The sequence below is a fragment of the Canis lupus genome, chromosome 1 (assembly GCF_003254725.2).
Source record: "Canis lupus dingo isolate Sandy chromosome 1, ASM325472v2, whole genome shotgun sequence".
Taxonomy (NCBI): domain Eukaryota; kingdom Metazoa; phylum Chordata; class Mammalia; order Carnivora; family Canidae; genus Canis; species Canis lupus.
Genome location: NC_064243.1, coordinates 10,790,806 through 10,806,681, shown reverse-complemented (window position 1 = coordinate 10,806,681; position 15,876 = coordinate 10,790,806). Strand labels below are relative to the sequence as shown.

Below are 15,876 nucleotides of genomic sequence, written 5' to 3'. Positions count from 1 at the left end.
TGGTGACTCCTGCCACAACTCCATTTAACTTCTCTCTTATAGGCTGTGGAAATTCAGATAGGTTGTAGAAAATGACAAATCAAAAAAAAAAAAAAAGAAAATGACAAATCATTGTATACTTTTTTAAAAAAAAGATATATTTATTTACAATAGACATAGAGAGAGAGGCAGAGACACAGGAGGAGGGAGAAGCAGGCTCCACGCCGGGAGCCCAACGCGGGACTTGATCCCGGGCCTCCAGGATTGCGCCCTGGGGCAAAGGCAGGCATTAAAACGCCGAGCCAAAAAAACAATAAAAAAAAAAAAAAAAAAAAACACCGCCGAGCCACCCAGGGATCCCCAATCATCGAGTACTTAATTAAGTGGTACTGCCAATCGCAACTTTGGTTGAAGCTGTGGTATCTTTACTGGAGCAAATCAGTCCAATTTGTAGCAGCTGGTATAAAGTCTTTCCACTGGTATTTTCTTTTCCATTTCAAACAATGAGATCACAAAACTTTCATTTTCATGACAGGGACAAGAGTATATTTTTAATATATTACTCAGTGCTAGGTCAACCCTCCTACTCATCATCATGATATATTTAATAGAAGCTTCTATCATTCAGATAGACCACAGAAAAATTCACTGATCCATAACATTAATAACATTATGCTATTTAGACCTGGTCAGCAAAGAGTAGAAGGGCTTTAGAGGGCCTATCTATGTATGTTTGACCAAAGGTAGAAGATAAATCCAGTGACATTTCTAGGGAGTCTACTGGTATGAATATTAGGATACCATTGGAAAATAAGAACCGAGCTGCTGTGTCTACCTACCATGATGAAAGACACAATTCTTAGTGGATCTCTTTGGATTTGAAAGGCAGCATATATCACATATGAACTTGCTTCTAGAAGCTACATGCACAATGACCTGCAAGGTTGCCAGTTTTAAATGAGAACCAAAGCATGGACAGACACCACAGAAAATCTAGACTGGTATGAGCTTCCATATCTTTTGGAACTTATGACCTAACAGTTCCAACAATGTGGGAGGCAGACAGAAATGCAGAATAAAGTCCTGGCAAGGAGTCCTAACAGGACAATCACAAAGTACACTCAAGTTCCTAAGTCTAACCCCTCATTTGATGGTTAATATTTAACTTTAAAGCAATTCTAGACCAACTCCTAGGTCCTAGTGGAGGCTGAACATGTGATCATAGGACAAAATATAACTATGCAATATTGAAATTGTCAATCACACATTGGATATCATCTGGCCCACGGAACCACATATTTGGACATGCAGAGCACTGGTATTTTATTATAAAATAGGCATGTTATATAGATGGAAAAAGTTGAGTTTATCCATAAAGTACCCACAAATTGCATGACGGATGACCCTTTTTCTTACTACTTCAACATATCATCTTTTACCCATATCTGTAACTTTACTTTGAATACTTAGAGCAAGTTCAAAGAGGAAAAAACATCAAACAGAGGGATCTGTATGATATGCTGGTAAGGACCTGCAGTAGAAAGTGCGGATTTGGGCACCTGGGTGGCTCAGTTAAGCATCTGCCTTCGGTTAGACTCAGGTCATGATCTCAGGGTCCTGGGATCCAGCCCAGAGTTGGCTCTCCCTCTCCTTCTCCCTCTGCCCTCCACCCCTCCGTTGTGCTGTCTCTCTTGCTCATTCCCTCAAAAAATAAATAGAATCTTTAGAGAAAAAGTGCTGATTTTGCTTTAATAAAGAATAGCCTTGAAACACAGTGATGGTCTCCCAATGAATAGAATTTTGTTTGTGCCCTTTATGTATGAGAACAGTCTAATTCACAGATAGCAGTAGATTGACTAATGGATGATTAATGATTGGCAGGAAAGTCAGGGACTGGGAGAAAGCGGTTATTAGGTGTGGATTAAGTATATTGGGTGGAATTCTTGGAACAACATAAAATGAACAAATATTCATGTTTTACATAAATACAACCTACAGGGCATCTCCAAGAGTGGGTGCTTATAATAATCAGGGAAATAGTTACCTTCTCTGTGAATTTAAGTCAACAGCTTTGTCAAGTTACCATTAACAACCACCCAGCGAGTCTATTTACAAAAAGGCAATAGTAGCAGAGAAAAAGACAATGCATGATAATAAATGGACTCAAGAATGATCTTGTGGTTGATGCTCATTTGTCTACTACTCAAACAACTGAACTATCAATATTTCACCATCCCCTTAGTGCATAAGCTGGTCATCTGCATGTGACAGGAAAATATTTTGCACATGGATGCCTTGGAATGCGAAACCAACACTACCATTTATGGATTGAGCAACTCATCTATGGGATTGCACTCATAGGCTCCCATTTCCTCTGGCTTCTGATTAGATTGGGCTTATAGGAATCTACAACTGGGAATAGGAGGTAAGAGTAAATAATACGGCTTTATATGTGTTTTCCTTTTCCTAATTATAGAGATTTCCTCAAGTTGGCTATTGTCACTTGACTAAAGATCACTGTTCTTCAAGAAGTCTTCCGGGTCTCTTTGATCATTCTCCTCCCAGAACAAAATCTCACATTGCTTTTTGATGGGGATAATGGCAGGGCTGCTGGTACCATCAGGCTTCCATATTTTGCCTTGTTCTACCCTTACTCCTGCCATGACCTTGTAATTAACTAAAGGATAACTTGTGTGTGTGTTCATATGCAATTTTAAATAGGAATGATATATTTGTTGTCAATAGGCTGTTCTTTTTTTTTTTTTTTTTTTTTTAAGCTTTTCAGGGAAACAGAAAAACAAGTGACTCAGGTAGTAACAAAGAAACCCTGGCTGCTACATTTACATTTATCACACCAACAATTCACTACTTCACTAGTCACATTTAATTTCTGTCTTAACAAGCATCCCTGATAGTATAAAATCAGAGTTCACAGAGAGGGAGATAATAGAGTGAAATATATGTGTTGGTAGACAATGTTAAGCAGGTCCTTGCAGCTCTTCATGTCTTTTAACTTCTTGGGTTCTGACCTATCCCTTTGAAGATATTTATATAACAACTATCCTTAGAAGATAAGGATATTGTCTCCCACTGAGGGCAGAGAACAGATTTGTTTTCTAACTGAGATGGACAGACACTATGTTATCTCAGGCAAAGTATGGACAGGTTTCGTATTTCCTCCTTAAAAACCTCAAGATTTCCTAAACTCAAGAGTTTCTCTGCTATGATGCAAGCCACCTGTGTGCACAACATCCAACTGACCTGTCCACCTCTGCCCTGGGACTTGGAGGGCACAGAAACATAACTCATGCTCCCTGCTGTGCCCTGAGTAATAAGTTCTCTTCTCTGACCCTGGAATTATGCATTTTCTTCCAGCATCCATGTGGAACTGTGGCAGGCTAACTTACTACTAGAAATAAGGGTAAACTTTCAGACTCCTCACAGTTCTTGATAACGTGAGTTGTAAAACACAGGATAATAATAAAACAGAGGGTCTTAGATGCTATAATGAAAACAGCATTTATTTCAGGAGACAGGCACCAATAAGTTCATTTTTCAAAAAAAATGTATTTTAGAAGTTCAGGGAAGGAACATGACTACCTTGGTTTTTTGTTTTTGTTTTTAAGATTTTATTTATTTATTCATGAGAGATACAGAGACATAGACAGAGGGAGAAGCAGGCTTTCTGCGAGGAGCCCCATCAGGACTCAATCCCAGGATCTGGGGATCACAACCTGAGCCAAAGGAAGAAGTTCAACCACTGAGCTACCCAGGTGCCTACCTTCGGGTTTCATACATGAAGAGTGGAGATGACCAGATCAAAGGTGGAAGAAATAATATCTGTAATGCAGCGCTAATATTTTAGTATCTTAAATATTGAAGTGAGACTATTTAAGACTTGATTAGCATAGAGTCCTTGAGAGTGGAAATTAGATGATATTTACAACACATAACAATTAATTATAAGTAAATAGGGATCCCTGGGTGGCGCAGCGGTTTGGCGCCTGCCTTTGGCCCAGGGCGCGATCCTGGAGACCCGGGATCGAATCCCACATTGGGCTCCCGGTGCATGGAGCCTGCTTCTCCCTCTGCCTGTGTCTCTGCCTCTCTCTCTCTCTCTCTCTCTCTCTCTGTGACTATCATAAATAAATAAAAATTAAAACAGCAACAACAACAACAACAAAAAAAAACTGGAAAAAAAATTATAAGTAAATAATGAATGGGGGAGGGTTGAGATACAAAGCTGATTGTGAAGATTTGAAAGCAAATGAAAAGTTACTGGGGCCAGTTATAGAACTAAAAAGAACACGTTTTGTGGGAAATACACACACACACATACACACACGCACACACACACACTTTTGGAATGCCATTAAGTCATATATCTGGGTAAAGATATCAAGAGTAAATCAGAGCCTGAGACATAGATCAGGACCCAAAGCTATATATATGACTATTGGGAGCTATTCTGAGGAAAAACCTCTGGAAAGTCTAAAATTAGGAGAAGAGGAAGAAAATATTTATTGAGACAGTAACATAAAAGTCAGAGACATTAGAGGAAGAAACAAGATATTGCCATGACCTTGAAGCCAAAGGAGAAAAAAACATAGAAAAGAAGGTGCCAAAATCGTCAATTTTTGCTGAGAAATTAAGTCACACTTGACAATGACATAAAATATGAAAAAAGCCTTGCTCACTATTGTATCCTCAGAGCCTAACACAGTGGCTGGCATATATTAGTGTTCAAAAATTTACTACTGAATGTTAATGTAAACTAGAGTAGCCTTGTATTCATGCAGATTTGAGATCAGCAAAATATCAGTCGTGCTGTTTTGATTTCTGTATCACATTCCTAGCACAGCGTCTCAGTATCTCATGGTAAAGCTGACTGACGTACTTTGTTTTCCTTGAGATAAATGGTAACATTATTTTCTTTGAAGTAATACCCCCTCATCACTGTAATTGAGATATACAAGTTTTATGATTTTATTTTATTCAGGGTTCACTGTCCTAGGGTAGTTACAATGCAGAATTTAGGATGGGTTCTCAGGGAACTCGAAATAACTTTCACTGCTGCTTGGTTAACGGACAGTGTTTTACTCACCATTTCATAAATTCAGAGTCAGCACACTTTCCTTTGCTTGTCTCCTTTGACTCATCAATGTAGAATGAAATCTAATCAATCCACAATCATGCTAATGTACTGTGCTACTTCCATTGCAGCAAAGAATAATGTTGTTATACTCAGTTACATTTTAGAATAATGCAAAAATTGAAAGTGCTATTCTATGTGATATGTAAATGAAGCATTTTATGACCTGAGGCTTTAGCATCAAAATTCCATTTTGATCCATCAATTTTCATCAACAAATTAAAAGAACTTGTAACTCAAGTATGGGAAACAATGAATTTAAAGTTACAGCTTATTATTTATGTAGAATGTTACAAAATAGATTACTTGTAATAGCAATATATAAAAATACATGGGCATTGTGAAATCTAAAACCCAAATTGTTTCTGTACCACACTGAGATAAATATTATAAAAGGCTGTTATGCTCTGATTGACTGAACTTTTTTTTTTATAACTGAACCAATGGATTTTCTCCCTCTGATATAGGAAACAAAGTAACATCTTCTTATGCTTCAGAAATTTCACTTATTTCTTGGAGTATTCCTATTCTCTTATATAGTCTAAACTTTCCTCATCATTTAGGGTTAATCATTTATATCTTGTCATTACAAACTGGAATACACTCTATCTTTTTCTATGGGCATACCTCGATGACAACTGAAATATAAGATTAAGGGAAACTGATTTTTATCACTCAAGTACCTTCCTTATGTAAACATATAATCCACATCAGACTGAGTTTTACTCTACAGGTATGTATATATGTGTGTCTCTCTATATATAATGTTTTATCCTAATGTGCCTCTTCTAGAGAGCCATTTTTTTCTCCTTCATATTGAATCCCTGGCCCATTAAAACAACTATTCCTATACATTATTTTTGTCTTTATATCCTTTAAATAAACAAACCTGCTGGGTTCTAGTTCACAATTTCTACCAGCCGGCATCAAGTGTGTGCATAGTTTTGTGTAGACAATTAAGTCCTGAGTTTGCAGTGAGTCCAAATGACTTTTTACTAGTGAAAGTTTTATGTCTCAATGAACATTCACCACTTACTTCTACCCATTTGTGAAAAAGCAGCTCCAGAAAGGCACTTACAAGATACAGCTCCGTTAGACACACCGATGATAATTATGGATTCAGAATAGATATTTGCTCTCATTTTCAGTTATTTTTCCTCATTTGGATTTTATTTCATAAGAAAATTTACTAGAATGCTATATATTGAAGTTAGTTAATAACTTCAATTATAAAAAAAAAATAACTTCAATTATGAAATAAATTGATGTCAAGATTCACTTTGATGAATGGTAAAATATTTATGAAATTTTGCCTCTTACACACTAAAGAAAATGTGAAATCAACATTTTATTCATGACCATGCTGTCATATCAAAATATTCATACTAATGGTGAAATATTACATTTGCTACTAGAGTTAGTGCCAACTTAGTACAGAGCAAAGAGAGATGATATTATAGCACAGGTGTCCCTTTACTAGTTTCCATCTATTTCTACCTGTCCAAATTGACTATAAAAGGGTATATACAAAAACTGGCAATGGAAGCAAGTGATAATTTGGAAAAATTAATACTCTTTATGAACAGTGTCTAACTCATAGTGATCAATAAAAACTGTAAACTAGGGGCACATGGGTGGCTCCATCAGTTAAGTGTCTGCCTTTGGCTCATGTTATGATCTCAGGACCCTGGGATCAAGCCCCAAGTCAGGCTCTGTACTCAGTGGGGAGACTGCTACTCCCTCTGCCTCTGCCTCTCTCCTCCCCCAGCTCTTAGGCTTGCTTTCTCTCTCTCCCTCAAATAAATAAAACCTTTAAAAATAAACAAACTGTAAACAAGAAATTTCTTTGAGAAAATGTTGACATAGGCAGTCTCTCTGAAAAAGTACATTTTAGCTAAGCCTTTAAAGATAGAAAGGAGTTAGCTTAGGGATGAATGGGGCAAAGGGCATTCCATGGAAAAGGCACACCTTTTGTAACTACTCTGAGGCAAGAACTAATTTGCAGAATTTCCCCCCAAAAAAGAGAAGGCTAATATTATCATAGCAAGAGTTATTAAGTATAAAATAGGGTCTGAGAGGAAAGTAAGAACCAACCAGTTCATTCAGGGCTCTTGTAGGTCACTATAGGACTATGGGATTTTGTTCTATGTACAATGGAGAACTTGCACTAATTACTTTAATTGACCAATCCGATATATATGTTACAAAAATCAATCTGGCTGATGGTTAGAAAATGGATTATAGCAGCAAGAGTCACACAGGAAACTAGGTCAAAGGCACAGGCACTGGGTCTAATTAATGGATGATGGCCAATTGAATTAGAGTGTTGGTAGTAAACATAAAATCAAAAGGGACACAGCAATACTTAAGTAGTATGGGCAGGCCTGGTGGTGACATTGGCAGGGTTCTATAGGAGAGATTAAAAATGCAATGTCTTTGCGATTTACAACTGAAGATAGTAGAGCATATATTGTTGGTTGGATTCTGTTTTTCCTTAGTCCTGAACTATTTTGCCTCTCTCAATGCTGTGTCTTAAATTCTTCTTACTTTTGTCCTTACTGTGATGGTTAATTTTTTGTGTCACCTTGACTGAAACTTCGCCCGGATAGGGTGCCTAGACATTCGGTTAAACATTATTTCTAGGGATGTTTGTGAGGTGCTTCTGGATGAGATTAACACTTGAATTGGTGGACTGCTTCACTGGGTAAAAATCACCCAGTAGTTCATGATTTTATGTTTGTTTGCTTTTTTCCATGATTTTAATTTTCCAATAGGGGGTGACTTGTGGATTATGTAAAATTTGACTGATAACTTTTTTTTTTTTTTGACTGATTACTTTTAAATAAAAGCTGGGACACGTGTCTTCTCCTGCCTTTGGACTCAGACTTGGCCTGGAATTTACAGTATCACTTATTCTGGTTCTCAAATGGAACTATAGCATTGACACTCCTGAGTCTCCAGCTTATGAACTGCAGATCTTGGGACTGTTTAGCTTCCATACCTGTGATCCAATTCCTTATAATAATCCTACATATATGTATCGTATTGGTTCTTTTTCTGTGGAGAACCCAGAGTGATACACATACCAGGTTAACATCTTGTTTTGTTCTAAAATTTCCTCATAGGGGTGCATCAAGAGTCTTATTAGTTAGTGGCTTAACAGAACTATAACACTGAACCTCTTAGGTATATAATTATGGAAATACAGAACTTTACTTATCTAGGTAAATCAACTCAACTAGTTGGTAAAGTACACAACTAGTAGTCAAGGAGTTCCAATTTAGATGACCCTTGCTCACAAATCATCCCTTACTTAAATGAATTTTGGGGATCTCTGGGTGGCTCAGCGGTTTGGCGCCTGCCTTTGGCCCAGGGCGCGATCCTGGAGTCCAGGGATCACGTCCCGCATCATGCTCCCGGCATGGAGCCTGCTTCTCCCTCCTCCTGTGTCTCTGCCTCTCTCTCTATGTCTATCATAAATAAATAAATAAATCTTTAAAAAAAATAACAGTTTGTTTCTTTTCCTTAACTTCATATAGTTTATAAAATTTCTCACTTACATGTATTTATAGGCACAAATTTGTGAGGTAGGTTGAATTGAGATTAATTGAAAAAAAAAAACCAGGTTTTGAGAAGTTAAGCCATTTACTTAGGGTTGGTCATATATTAAACAGCAGATAGAGAACACAATCTCATTTGGGTCTTCTGATTCCAAGTTCTTTGCTCTTTTTATAAACAAAAAGTCTCATACTGTACAATACTGTATCTCCAGTCAAATTTTAGGTTTTCTGTATTGTAACAAAGCACTTACTTCTTAGGTTACCAATATTTGCATACTTTAAAAAGTTCTACATTCTTTAAACAAAACCAGTCCTTCTCCCAATGGTCTTCACACTTCCTAATGAGTATAACTGACATTTAGGAAGGCACAATTAGAATCGTAGGTTATCACTGACTACATTATTGAAGAATCACCCAGTCATTCATAACTCTGCTTTTCTAACAGGGAGTGACTTATAGATTTTGTAAAACTGGGCTGATTATTTTTAAGTAAAAGAAAATGAAGAGAGAATAGAAAGAGTATGACATTACACACTTACTCATATGCTATTAGCTCTGACACATTCTCTCTGTCATCAAAATGATGATTGTCTATAAATATTTGTTATGCACTTGAACCTATAGTAGAGTGTGACAGATTCCAATAAAATATTCAGTGTGATGCTTTGAGGTCTTCAGAGGAACATGAAATAGTTCCCAAACTGCACATTACATGTGGTTTTCCATTATACACTGCACAAAATGTCCTTGACATTCAAGAGTGCACCATCATATTTTAGTCTAGTTCACTCCAGGGTGTATTTGAAAATACCCTCCATTTGCCTTTAATAATAATGACTTGTCATATGGAATCCAGATCTCGGCTAATCTAACATAATATGTACTTGATGGTTTTTATTAACTGTCAAATGAAACCCAACAGTCGTCAGAAACATTTGCCCCTTCTGTCGTGCAATTGTTCTCAGCATGTTTCATTTCTGACCATTAACGTAAAAGGTTAATAAACAGAACTACTTGATGCTATTAATATTCAATATGCGTGGCAAGTGAATCATTTTGCAGACTTATGATTTTTAAAGATGCTGGGCCATTAATGTTACTATTTTGCAGGCTTGTAAAACTGCACCATGCAGCATGCATGTCATAATTTGAATGCTAAAAGGTCTGTGAAGAGTTCTTGCTACATTACATTTTACTCACCTTTATTGAAATTCAGACTCCTTCTTTGGAATGTAAAAGAACTCTATCTCACTGTCTCTCTCTCTCTCTCTCTCCCCTTAATAATTTATTTTCACTTGTTCTTACTCCTTATTAATACTTGTTATGTTTAATCCAATTTTATTTAATTCCTGGATTTATAGAATCACCGATTAAAGTAAAATCACCCCAGATTTTATCTAAGATCTATTTAATGGTCAATGTACATTGTGATATAGATTAGTGGCTAAATATGTTTAACTGAGTTCTACAGTTGTAAAATATGTTTCAAATGTGAAAAGCATTTGAACCAGATTTCAGGCAAAATTCACAGACTGTTACTCAGACTCGTTAAAGAGGCACAGGGTTATAAAAATAATGGATTATAAATGGGAATTCAAAGACAAGCTTTGTCTTCAAAATGGATCTTTTAATTTAGTTTTCTTTTTCATTGTCTGCATATCTATTAGGTACCTTTCTATTGAAACTGAAATCAATTTCCTATAGTGCACTTTATTTTCAAAAAAAAAAATATCTAACAACAAAAGAGCCACAAAAGATATAGTAGCTGAATCAATCTTATTAAAATAATTAGAACTAAGCAAACATTTAATGCTTGCTAAAATAATACGGAAATCTGTGTTGGGATATTGTAGGCTGTCATTATAATGTACAAAAAATGTCTTTTGGTAGTAACTGAATAGAACTAAAGGAAGAAAAGCTTTATAAGTGTAGCATTCTCCTTTTTTCTAGGTATTTGTATTCAACTATCAAAGGAAACCAATTGTAAATGATAAGGATGCAGAACATAATCAATTAGATACATATTGTTCCTAAGTAATCTTGAAATAAACAAGAGAATTCTAGAAGCAGCCTGGCCAGATTATTTGTCAAGTACATAAACAAGCAAATAACCTCATATCTACACACATATATACTCAGTATAAACATGCCCACAGAAATACTTTTTTTTCTGTTGTGATTTATAGGTATAGAGCATTTTAAGAGTATTGTGGATCTATTACCTAAAATACGTGACTGATACTATCAGTAAGATCTTGTTCTATCAAGGTTTAGAGCAACTGTGCTGTTCACTTGAAGGATTATAACCCCAATTTTCACTTTGTATTAGAAAGCAACAATCAAAGAGATTATAGCTGTCTTCTTCCAGGAGGACAGGGATAAAATTTATGGTGCAAAATTTTTTGGATATCAAAAACAACTGTACTACTGCAGTTAATTTAAAGATGGTTTGATCTGAGGTTTTTATTTATTGATTTAAAGATTTTATTTATTTCGGGGGGAGAAAGAGAGAGCGAGCGAGCATAAGAACACAAGTGGGGGAGAAGTAGAGGGAGAGAGAGAAGCAGACTCCATGCTCAGTAGGGAGCCCACGGCAGCCTGGGGCCTCATCCCAGGACCCTGAGCTCATGACCTGAGCCAACGGTTCTTAACTGACTCAGTCACCCAGGCGACCCCTGATCTGAGGCTTTTAATAAACATTTAAGTTTGCAATTAATATATTAAAAACTTTTAAAATTCAACTGCAGCTTCATAGTCAGGTGTTTGACAATGAAAAAAAATGTAGAGGGAAAGATTTTGAGAAATTAAGGATAGCACCTCAGATAGCACTTGATATAAAAAGGCTCTTATTTCTGTCGCCCTCTCCAACCAAGGTTCTTTATCTCCAGTATTTTACCAAGCAGAATTACAGAAGAGTTTTACATTTTGAAATACCAGCATTTGCATGGATTAATGTTTTTTGTTAAAGAGGTTTTATTTATTTATTCATGAGAGACACACACAGACTGAGAGAGAGAGAGACAGAGAAAGAGAGAGGCAGAGACACAGGCAGAGGGAGAAGCAGGCTCCATGCAGGGAGCCTGACATGGGACTCGATCCCGGGTCTCCAGGATCAGGCCCTGGGCTGAAGGCGGCGCTAAACCACTGAGCCACCCGGGCTGCCCGGATTAATGTTATAAAACATAAAAACAGAGAAATGACGCATTATACCACTCACTTCATAAAATATTTTATACTCTGAGTACTGGCAGGCAGAAAATGAAAATAATTTTCAATTTTTTATTAAACTCTGATAAAATAAAGGCAACAAAGTTATTTGAATTGCTTAGGTCCATGTAGGACAAAGATTAAGAGATACCCCTGACTCTGATATGCTGACAAAGGAAAATCTGGATCAAATTTTCTGGATCAGTTCAGAATCATTGCATGACCATTACTGGCTGTATAAGGTTTCTCAGTACCATAGACAGCAGATATTGACCAGAAACAAATGCAAATAGTGAAAATTCCATGATGAAACAATCAGGTAAGCAGAATTCCTCTCAGTCTTAACTCATTAATGTGATTAATGCTATAAAATTTTTCCCTGGTTTCCAAATGTAGATAGAAAATCTCTCTTCTCAAACTCTATAAATTAAGACAGTTATAAATGTATGTGAAACATAGCTTTGGAATTTATAAGTCCTTGTTACAAAAGGGGAATAAAATGCTTATAAAGTAACTTTAATAGATTTTCTTGAAATCTATGAATTGCATGTATAACAGAATTAGCAAAAAATTAATATCAGCTTTAGTTTTTACTTTTACAGAGTCGATCAAGTCAACATTAAATTCAAGCATAGATAGTTCTAATATTGATGGCAAACATTCTCTAAAAATTAAATATTCACATAGACTATTTCTGTATTTTTATATTCTGCCTAGAAATTTTAACCCCAAGTACATTTTGATGTTTTTCTTTCAGTTATGCAAAGTATTAGAAGACCATGAATAAAAACTTTTAATGAGGTAATGATAATGTCACAATAAATATGCTTTTCACTAGTTGTCAAGGAAGTACTGGGGAAATGCTTAACTCTAATGTTAAGCAATGTGTAACTCTCTTTAGAAACGGCACGTTATGTTTGATAAAATAAAATACACAAAATACTTAAATAATTAAAAACTGGAATTAAAATTAGCAATTAATAAGTGAAATCTGTTCAGGTTCTTTGAAAGAAATAAAGTGATTGTTGTATTGGGTTTGGTTTGACTAGGACTGGAGAATGTATCGTTCCTATACATCTTTCTATCTGCCTTAAATAATATACTTGACCCAAAATACACATTTAATATTTATACATACATGGTTGAAAGAAGAAAATTGAAGTTCACAGATAACTTTCATTTGTTTACACACTAATATATGGAAGAGCTATGACTCACACTGCTGTGTGTGTTTGTGTATGTGTGTATTTTCAGAAAGTCCTTTAGGTTGTTTCCATATCTTGGCTATTGTGAATAATGTTGCACTAAACATAGTGTGCAAATATCTCTTTGGAATACTGATTTTGTTTCCTTTGGATATATACCCAGAAGTGAGACTGCTGGATAATTTGGTAGTTATTTTTTTTCCAATTTTTTGAGGAGCCTCCATAATATTTTCCATAGGATCTGCACCAATAACATAAGCCTATTTGACTTTTAGTAAAACTAGATAGAATGAAAATATTATATTTAATGCTGATAATCATTCTAAAGGTATGCCTGCCTTTAATCAACAAACTTAAAATAGTTTTTATTTATTTATTCCTTTTTAATTTTATTTAAAATAGAACAATATAATTCAGCAATGCCACTTTTTGGCATTTATCTAAAAAAACGATAGCACTAATTAGGAAAAGATAGATATACACCTATGTCATTGCACTATTTGTTTACAATAGCCAGGATATGGAAATAACTTAAGTGTCATTAATGGATGAATGGATAAAGAAGGTGTGATATATAATTATTACATAATTATTACATATTATATAGTCATATGTACATTATAAATAAATAAATATATATATTAATTATATATATATAATTTTACCTAGCCATAAAAAACAATTAAATCTTGCCCCTGGGACTGGGGACAACATAGATGGATCTTGAGTGTTTTATACTAAGTGAAGTCAGCCACAGAAAGACAAATACCATATGAGTTCACTTTGATGTGTAATCCAAAAATCAAAACAAGTGAACAAAACAAAATGAAACACATAGATACAGGGAATAGATTAGTGGTTGTCAGATTAGGGGATTTGGGGGAGGGGCAAAATGGGTGCAGGGGGTCAAAAGGTACAAATTTCCACTTACAGAATAAATCATCAGGATGTCATTGATCATCATCAGGATGTCATTGATAGCATGATGAGCTGCATATGTGAAGTTGCTAAGGGAGTCAATCTTGAAAGTTCCCATCACAAGAAAAAATCGTGATTTTACATGGTGGATGGTAACCAGATTTGTGATCATTTCCTAGGGTGTATAAACAGCGAATCATTACAGTGTACACTTGAAACTAATACAATGTTACAGGTCAATCATACCTCAATAAAAAATAAATAACAAGCTCCCATCAGATTCCAAATCCCCCCTTCCAATTTGGTCAGTTTTTCACCGTAGAGATACTTTTAAACAATGACAACAAGCTTTCAAGTATCTTGTTAGGTTTCAGCCTAGACCAACAGTAAATATTCCTGGCAGTACATCCAAACCCATAGGTGCAAAGAGGGTCCTCCAAAAGGGTGAAAAGGACACTCTTCCAAGATCCAGGCTACTCTTAAAGATAACCAAAGATAGGAAGCAGACAATTCCCGAGAGCTGGCATAGTCCATAGAACCCAAACCACAAATGAGGTGCAAGCCACATTTCTGCTCAACCATACGTAGCCCCAAGTAGGGTGCAACCACATTTCTGTTTGGATAGATTCTGGGGTCCCCTAAGCTGACAGTTGCCAAAGCCTAGATTTTCAAGAGGAGACGAGAAAAACAACAACAACAAAAAAGCAACAGCTATCCCTGGGAGAGACAGGACCCAATCAGTGTTTCCCCAGCCAATGTGGACAGAAGGGCCGTGTGACCTGTTCCCTTCCTCCCCAGGCCCCGAGGATGGAGACCCAGGAGAGCTGACGCTTCCCCTTAGCAGGTCCCGCCCCTTTCCCGGCTGCCTGCAGGTCCCCACGGGCGCCAGACGGTGGGGGGGGGGGGGGGGGGGCGGCTAACCTGCCCTAGGGTTAGGGATAGGGTTAGGGATAGGGATAGGGTTAGGGTTAGGGTTAGGGTCAGGGTCACGGTCAGGGTTAGGGTTAGGGGCCCCAGCAGGGTTAGGGTTAGGGTTAGGGTTAGGGTTAGGGTTAGGGTTAGGTTCAGGGTCAGGGTTAGGGTTAGGGTCAGGGTTAGGGTTAGGGGCCCCAGCAGGGGTAGTGGTTGGGTTAGGGTCAGGGTCAGGGTCAGGGTTAGTGTTAGGGTCAGGGTAGGGTCAGCATCAGGTTTAGGGTTAGTGGCCCCAGCAGGTTCCCGGGGTGCCAGACGTGGGGTGGGTGGGTACCACTAACGTGCCCTCTGCCTCGGTGGTGAGGCCTGGCTCGCGGGGCTCCAGCCCGGTTTGCCTCCATCGGGTGCCCGCTTCTTAGGAGGTTCGAAGCTCTGTGTTGGGCACCTGTACTTCAGGGTTTTGAGGCAGGTTAAGCTCCTGCTGTGCCTCCATCCAAATGTCTCTCACCTGAGACCTGGCACTGTGGACGCTTCCTAAGGGGCCGGCTGACCCTGCACCCTCTGGCCTCTCGGCGGGACCTGGTCCCACAGCAGACGCGGTCGGCCTCCAGCCGGGTTTGGCTGGTTACAGACCAGCCCCTCAGGCTAGGTCAGCCTCCAGCCGGTTTCAGCCGGTTGCAGACCAGTTCCTGCTGCAGGAGCTGGTGAGCTGGGATCCAGGCCGCACCGGGAAAGCCTGGAGCCCTCCGGCCCGGGCGCCTGCACCTGCTTCCCTCGGCTCCTGGGTGTGGTTGGGGGGCCCGTTCGGCGTGTTCTCCTGGTGCCAGACCTGCGAAGAGATAAACTGAGGCACGTTAAACGCTCTAAGAGTTTCCATGAGCACATCTGGATCAACACTGGGCCGGCTGCAGTCCCGGAGCCTCTCCGGAGGCTGTTCTGGGA

The 15,876-nt window shown here is 37.8% G+C and overlaps 1 long non-coding RNA gene across 1 annotated transcript in view; it reads right to left on the bottom strand.

Moving 5' to 3' along the window:
* Positions 1-15,575, bottom strand: part of LOC112645262 (uncharacterized) — a 30,592-nt gene extending 15,017 nt beyond the window's left edge. The window contains exons 1-2 of the long non-coding RNA XR_003127022.3: positions 15,443-15,575; positions 14,036-14,197 (exon numbers count right to left, since the gene is read on the bottom strand). This is a non-coding gene — a long non-coding RNA (uncharacterized LOC112645262). The remainder of the gene's footprint in view (positions 1-14,035; positions 14,198-15,442) is intronic.
* Positions 15,576-15,876: the final 301 nt, after the last annotated feature.